Here is a 6,300-nt window from a genome sequence, read left to right as displayed (position 1 = left end):
TATTTCTTCTGTATGTTAGACTTTCCTTGGATAATTCTTGAGAGTCAAATCATTCTATCAAAGGTTTATCAAGATTCTAAAGCTTTCTATATGTGATGCCTGGTTGCATACTAGAAAGGACAGAAAATTATGTAGTTGTGGGACTTTGTGCTGGTTTTTTGTTCACTTGTTTTTGAAAAATCCAGAGCTGACTTTTGCTTTGCACACCTGACCCTGGCTACCAGACAGCTTACGTGGTGGGATGGGCAGATGATCAGGTTGGAGTTCTAGTAATATTTGTGAAGAGATGGTTTTCACCCCGGGCTCCAGGGGGAATCTGGGGAAGGATGAAGGGAGTGGGGGGGGTGCCTGGCACCACCCCCACTTCTCTGCTGGGCTCCACTTGAGTTTTATGTCAGGAAAAGTTCTGCTGATCTTTTTTTTTTTTTTTTTTAATATTTATTTATTAGAGAATGAGAGAGAGAGAGCACATGAGAGGGGGGAGGGTCGGAGGGAGAAGCAGACTCCCTGCCAAGCAGGGAGCCCGATGCGGGACTCGATCCTGGGACTCCAGGATCATGACCTGAGCCGAAAGCAGTCGCTTAACCAACTGAGCCACCCAGGCGCCCCTCTGCTGATCTTTTAAAAAGTTTCAAAACCACTGCTAGCCTATCACCCCCTTACCAATAAGCCATGTGACACCGGGACCTCTCTGTGCAGCAGGAGCCAAAGGACCTAGTTGATCTGGCCCTTCTGGGAGGTGATCAGACGCAAGACCCCCCGTGAGGACGCATCTGGGGGGTACAGAGTGGTTCCACCTCTGCAAAATGTTTTTTATGGTAGCAGCTCTGAGGACATTTTGCTACCTGGGGCGGGGGGCTGGGGAACCTGGGGAAGGCTGGGGTATAGCCAGCTTGGCTTCGGGGCCAACGTGGGATTGTGCGCACTTGCTGGCTTTGAGTTCTGGGTGCCCCCCACTCACTAGGTGGGAGAGTGGGGTCACAGTGAAGGAAGGGAGAGATCCGGGATTTCCACAGCACATTCTGCACACACACAGCAGAAGGCTGTGAGATCACAGGACATAGTGTCTCCAGTGCGAATAGTCAGGAGGCTCAAAGACAAGATAGAGATCACCGTATGGGGGGGGGGGGGGTCAGTGCTTATGGAAAGGCCCAGGGGCGGGCTTTCAAGGAATTGAGAGTGTGGCAAGAGCCCAGGGAGGGAGGAGAGCAGGAGGTCCCCCAGGAAGGATGCACTGGGGTTTTCGATTTCATCCTAAGAGCAAAGGGAATGCCGATCCTGCATTCAAGCAAGGGAGTGACAGGAGCAAATGTGCATTTTTTAGAAGGTCACTTGGCACAATATGGAGCCCGGGTTGGAAGAGCACAAGAATGAAAGGAGGGAGTCAGCAGGGGTGGCCGCCTGGTAGGGGGGAGAGCAGGGGCAGTGAGACCAGGAGGATGGAGGACACTGCCGGATTCCCAGGACAACCCACAGGACCCGGCGATTGGAGGTGGGGGCGGAGGGGTGTCCAGGTGGACCTCTGGGCTGTTGGCCTGCACAGTGGCTGGATGGAAGGGCCCCTCCTAATCTAGGGAAACCAGGAGGGGGACAGGGCCGAGCACGGGTTCTGTGAAACTCAGCTTCGAGCTTTTGCGTTGGATGCTTTGGAGACAGCGGGTGGACACGTACCCCTGGGCACCCTGCCCAGAGCCCTCCTCGGCTCACTGCGCAGCCGCGGGCACCCCTCAGAGGCCGCCTGCTTTGAGAGACCTCTGTCTGGATCCCCCCGTGACTCTCCCTCAGCGTCCTGTCGCTTCCATTCAGTCCCAGCGGTGGCTGCCTCCCCTTTGGAAGGGAACTCCCACCGGGGCAGGCCCCTCGGCTCATAGCTGGAGGCTCACGAAATACTGTTGGATGAATGAACGAGATGTCCACGAGGAAGCCAGCGTGCAGGTGTTTCCAGGTCTCAGCTCCGAGGAGAGGAGACAGGAGAGACACACGCCCCGAAGCCAGGCAAGAGCGCCAGAAGCTAGCTCATGGAACTGGAGCAGACGGGTGAGACCAGGTCCCCCGGGAGGCTTGAGGTCACGCATATTCCGTCTCCATAGGGGGCACGTTCCTGTCCCCCTAGGGTTTGCGGTGCTGGGGGGCAAGGGGACACAGGATTAAAGCAACAGTCACAAAGAATGAACTACTGTCAGAACATCAGGTAGGACAGCAGAGGCCAGGAGGCACCCAAAGCCCCTCCCCACCCCGGAAATCCACCACCCTAGAAGGGAGGGGGGAGGGCTGTGTGAGGTGGGGGCAGGAGCAGAAGGGGGCGGAAGGCTGGTCTTAGGGAAGGGGTCCTGACGGTTTGTAGCACTTGTGATTGCAGAGGCCTGAGTGACACAAGCTTTGACCCCCTTCCCCTGAGCTGCACCTGCTTGCCAGAGGGTCCCCAGGCCATGAGGGTCGGTGGGGGTGTTTCAGGGTGGAAGCCCAGCTCCAGTCTCCTACTGGAGGTCACCGGGGAACTGGTCTGACTTCCTAGATCCATTCGGAAGAAGGTGCCTGTCACCCACATTCAGAGGTGAGGTACCTGTGCTGGCTGAGGTTCAGAGAACGGGGAGTCTCTCAGGAGGAGGAAGGGGGGACAGGCATTTGCGAATGTCCTGCCCGGTCTGGCCACCAACCTGCTGTGACCCTAACAAAGAGAAGGATGTCAGGCTGGATCTGGGGCTGTGGGGAGGGACCTCATGGGACAGTGGGTCTGCTGGCCGGCAGGTAGGCCCTCACAGAGGAGTGCAGGGGTAAAGGGATGGCCTCCCGGGGGCCCAAGGTCATGGCCTTGGCTGCCACCGCAGGGATGGACCTCAGCAGAAGCATGCAGACTGTGGTGACTGTGGGCGGAGCTGCTTGCTTTGGACCTGAAGCACAGAGCCAGGGACGAAGCCTCAGCTGACCCTTGGGGCATCTGTCCTGCCCCCGAAAGCCGAATAAGGACCTAATGTTAACAATGCTTAGAAGCTACTCAGGGCCAGGTTTCCCACTCGGTGCAGGCTCTGGGGTTTGAGGGGGAACCTCCAAAAACTGACTGAGTTGTTGCTGCCCAGAAAAAGCACATAGGATATCAAAGACAGAGTCCCCAAGGGCCAGAAGAGGAGCACCTCTATTATACGCTGTTGGGTTGGCAGAGAGCAATGCTGGCTGTGACTCCCAGGGGTTTTTCTGCTGCACTCAGGGCTAAGGAGGCAGGGGGAAATTTACTGGGGTCTTTTCATTGTTACCATGGATTCTAAAGCCGGAAAGAGTTTTCAGGTGGTGAAATTTTTTTAACTTAAAAGTTGTTCAATTTTTGGAGAACCAAAAAAGATCGGAGTCCAAGATCTATGTGCGGAGAAGCATTTTTCGTGTTTGATGTTTTCCTCTACTTAACTGAATCAAATAGTCACTTACTTAGCTTGAATCCCGTGTGGGAATCAATAAATTCATGCCTACGGCGTCTCAGCCAGAATCAGGCAGTGCAGGTCACAGAAAAGCTTCTGGGGCCACTCGGGGCCTTTTGCAGAAGTAATTTTTTCTTTCCCTTTCTTTCTTTCTTTCTTTTTCTTTCTTCTTTTTTTTTTAAAGATTTTATCTATTTGACAGAGAGCGACACAGCGAGAGAGGGAACACAAGCAGGGGGAGTGGGAGAGGGAGAAGCAGGCCTCCCCCTGAGCAGGGAGCCCCATGCGGGGCTCGATCCCAGGACCCTGGGATCATGACCTGAGCCGAAGGCAGACGCTTAACAACTGAGCCACCCAGGCACCCCCAGAAATAATTTCTGTAAATGAATTTAACTTCCTTTCAATGCTAGTGGAAATTTCCAGATTAATGCATCTAAATGCTGCACATTAGCACAAATCCACATGGCAGGGCCCCAACATGCAGACCCCCAGGCCCAGGACCTGTGGGGTGTTCCATCCCAGTGAGGGGATGTAGAGTTTCCCCTTCTCCACTTGCTGTAGCCTGAACACAGGAAGAACAACAGAGCTAAAACATGCGGCACATGGATTTCGACTTTACGGCAAAGTCTAGTACAGAGCTGCTGTCACTGGTCAGGGCATTTTATGACTTTGAGTCCTCCCCACAGCTGCAGAGAGGTTTGCTGAGCTGGGATTTTGTCTAAAGATTTTGTTTTCTTTTTGCCAAGACACTGACAATTTGTCATGAACTTGCAGCTTCCAAACTCACTGTGGTCGGGCTTGAGGAACAGGCTTCTCTATTTTGACGTTATAAATAGTAAAGGGGGGGGAGTTGAATTTAATACTTCATTTTTATTTGGCCCTTTCACTCAAACCTGCTAAACTACCAACTGCATTCACTGATGACTTGACAAAAGGGCTGATATAAATGTCCCCAAGTGACCCCTGGCACAATGGAACAATCTAGAAAAAGACCAAATTAGCAAGTCCCTTCTTCTGCCTTTATGCTGTGTAAACAGCAGGATTACGTTGCTTTTATTTATTTATTTATTTATTTATTTATTTATTTATTTATTTAGGAGAGAGAGACAGAAAGTGTGATTGGGGTTGGGGCAGAGGGAAAGAGAGACTCTCAAGCAGGCTCCAAGCTCAGCGTGGAGCCCAATGTGGGGCTCGATCTTACAACCCTGAGATCATGGCCCGAGCTGAAATCAAGAGTTGGGTGCTCAACCTACTGAGCCACCCAGGTGCCCCAAGTTGCTTTTATTTATTTATTTATTTATTTTTAAGATTTTATTTATTTGAGAGAGAGAGTGCTTTCACGAGCCAGTGTTGGGGAGAGGGACAAGCAGACTCCCCGCTGAGCAGGGAGCATGACGATGCAGGGCTTGATCCCCTGAGATCATGACCTGAGCCAAAGTCAGATGCTTAACTGACTGAGCCACCCAGGCACCCCAAGTTGCTTCTAAACACATTTTGTTAAACTTGCATTCCCTCCCCGCTCACAACAAAATCACTAGAATACATGCAACCGGCATGCAGTTCCTAAATATTATCCTATGTAAAAATAGGACCTTGTTGTGGAGTTTTGCTAATAGTGTTACGGGTTCATTCATTTCGACAGAGGACCCACACCAACAATATGAGATGGTAACAATCAGCGAAAGCAGATGTGGGGTGTACAGAAACTCTGTTGTATCTTCTCTGTAAATCTAAAACTATTCTAAACTAAAAAGGTTATTTTTTTTTAAATGACAGAATGTGGGGAACTGGTCATTTTATAATAACATTGCTTAATGGGACAGTCACTTGAATATTTTTCTTAGGCATTTCCCCCAATAAATGTCTTCACTCTTCCACTTGGTTCCTAAGTGATCACCACTGTATATGCATCACCACTGTCTAATTCCAGAACATCTTCATCACCCCAAAAAGAAACCCCATGCACATTAGCAATCGCTCACCATGTAGTCATTAGAGAAATGGAAATCAAAACTACAGTGAGACCTCACCTCCCACCCCTCGGGGACGGCCAGAAACGACGGAGACAGACAACAGCAAGTGTGGACGAGGATTTGGAGGAACTGTAGGCCTCGTGATTTCCAAATGTTACGCACCAAGTTACCACGTGACCCGGACCCCACACAAAGACTCGCACTTTGTGCTATGAAATTCATAGCAGCTTTAGTCACAATGCCAAAAACTGAGAACAGCTTAAATGTCCATCACTGGGTGGATGGATAAGCAAAATTCGACAGAACGGAACACTGCCTAGAAACAAGGACCGGGCTGCTCACACGGCCAGCAGTATGGACGGGTCTCCAAATCAACTATGTTAAGCCAAAGAAGCTAGACACGAGTACTACAATTCTAGCAAATGCAAACTAATTTACAGTAATTAACAAACAACAAAACAAACCCCAACCCAGAGCTGCAGCCTGAGCTCAGCTCCCAGGCCCCAGTCAGTGCCTGAGGGTGGACCACACTCTCCCCTGCTGGCCCCTGGCCACCCTTCGGCTTGCAATTCCACCCCCCCCCCCCCCATTAGCTGTTCACAGCCCACACCTGAGGGCGCTGCTGTCTTCTCTCACCCGCCTCCTTCAGGGACCCTGGCCAGGCCCTGAGGTGGGACAGCCCCTCTCTCCCAGAGCTGGCTCCTCCCTGGGAGGGTGACTTCGGGCTGGCTGCCCCCTCTGTTTCCCATCCTCAGCTGAAGTTTGATGAACTGAAATTGGGCCTCTGTGCCAACTGTTTTTCTTTATTCTCAATAAATACTGGGTTTTGTAATTAAAAAAATAACAGATCAGTAGTTACCTGGGGCAGAGGGAAGGATAGATACAAAGGGGCCCAATGCATCTTGAGGAGTGACGGG

The sequence above is a fragment of the Mirounga angustirostris genome, unplaced genomic scaffold (assembly GCF_029215605.1).
Source record: "Mirounga angustirostris isolate CCGP_5_RB_7025 unplaced genomic scaffold, mMirAng1.0.hap1 SCAF_4, whole genome shotgun sequence".
In the NCBI taxonomy this organism is placed as follows: Eukaryota; Metazoa; Chordata; class Mammalia; order Carnivora; family Phocidae; genus Mirounga; species Mirounga angustirostris.
Note: the sequence above shows the minus strand (reverse complement) of the source record.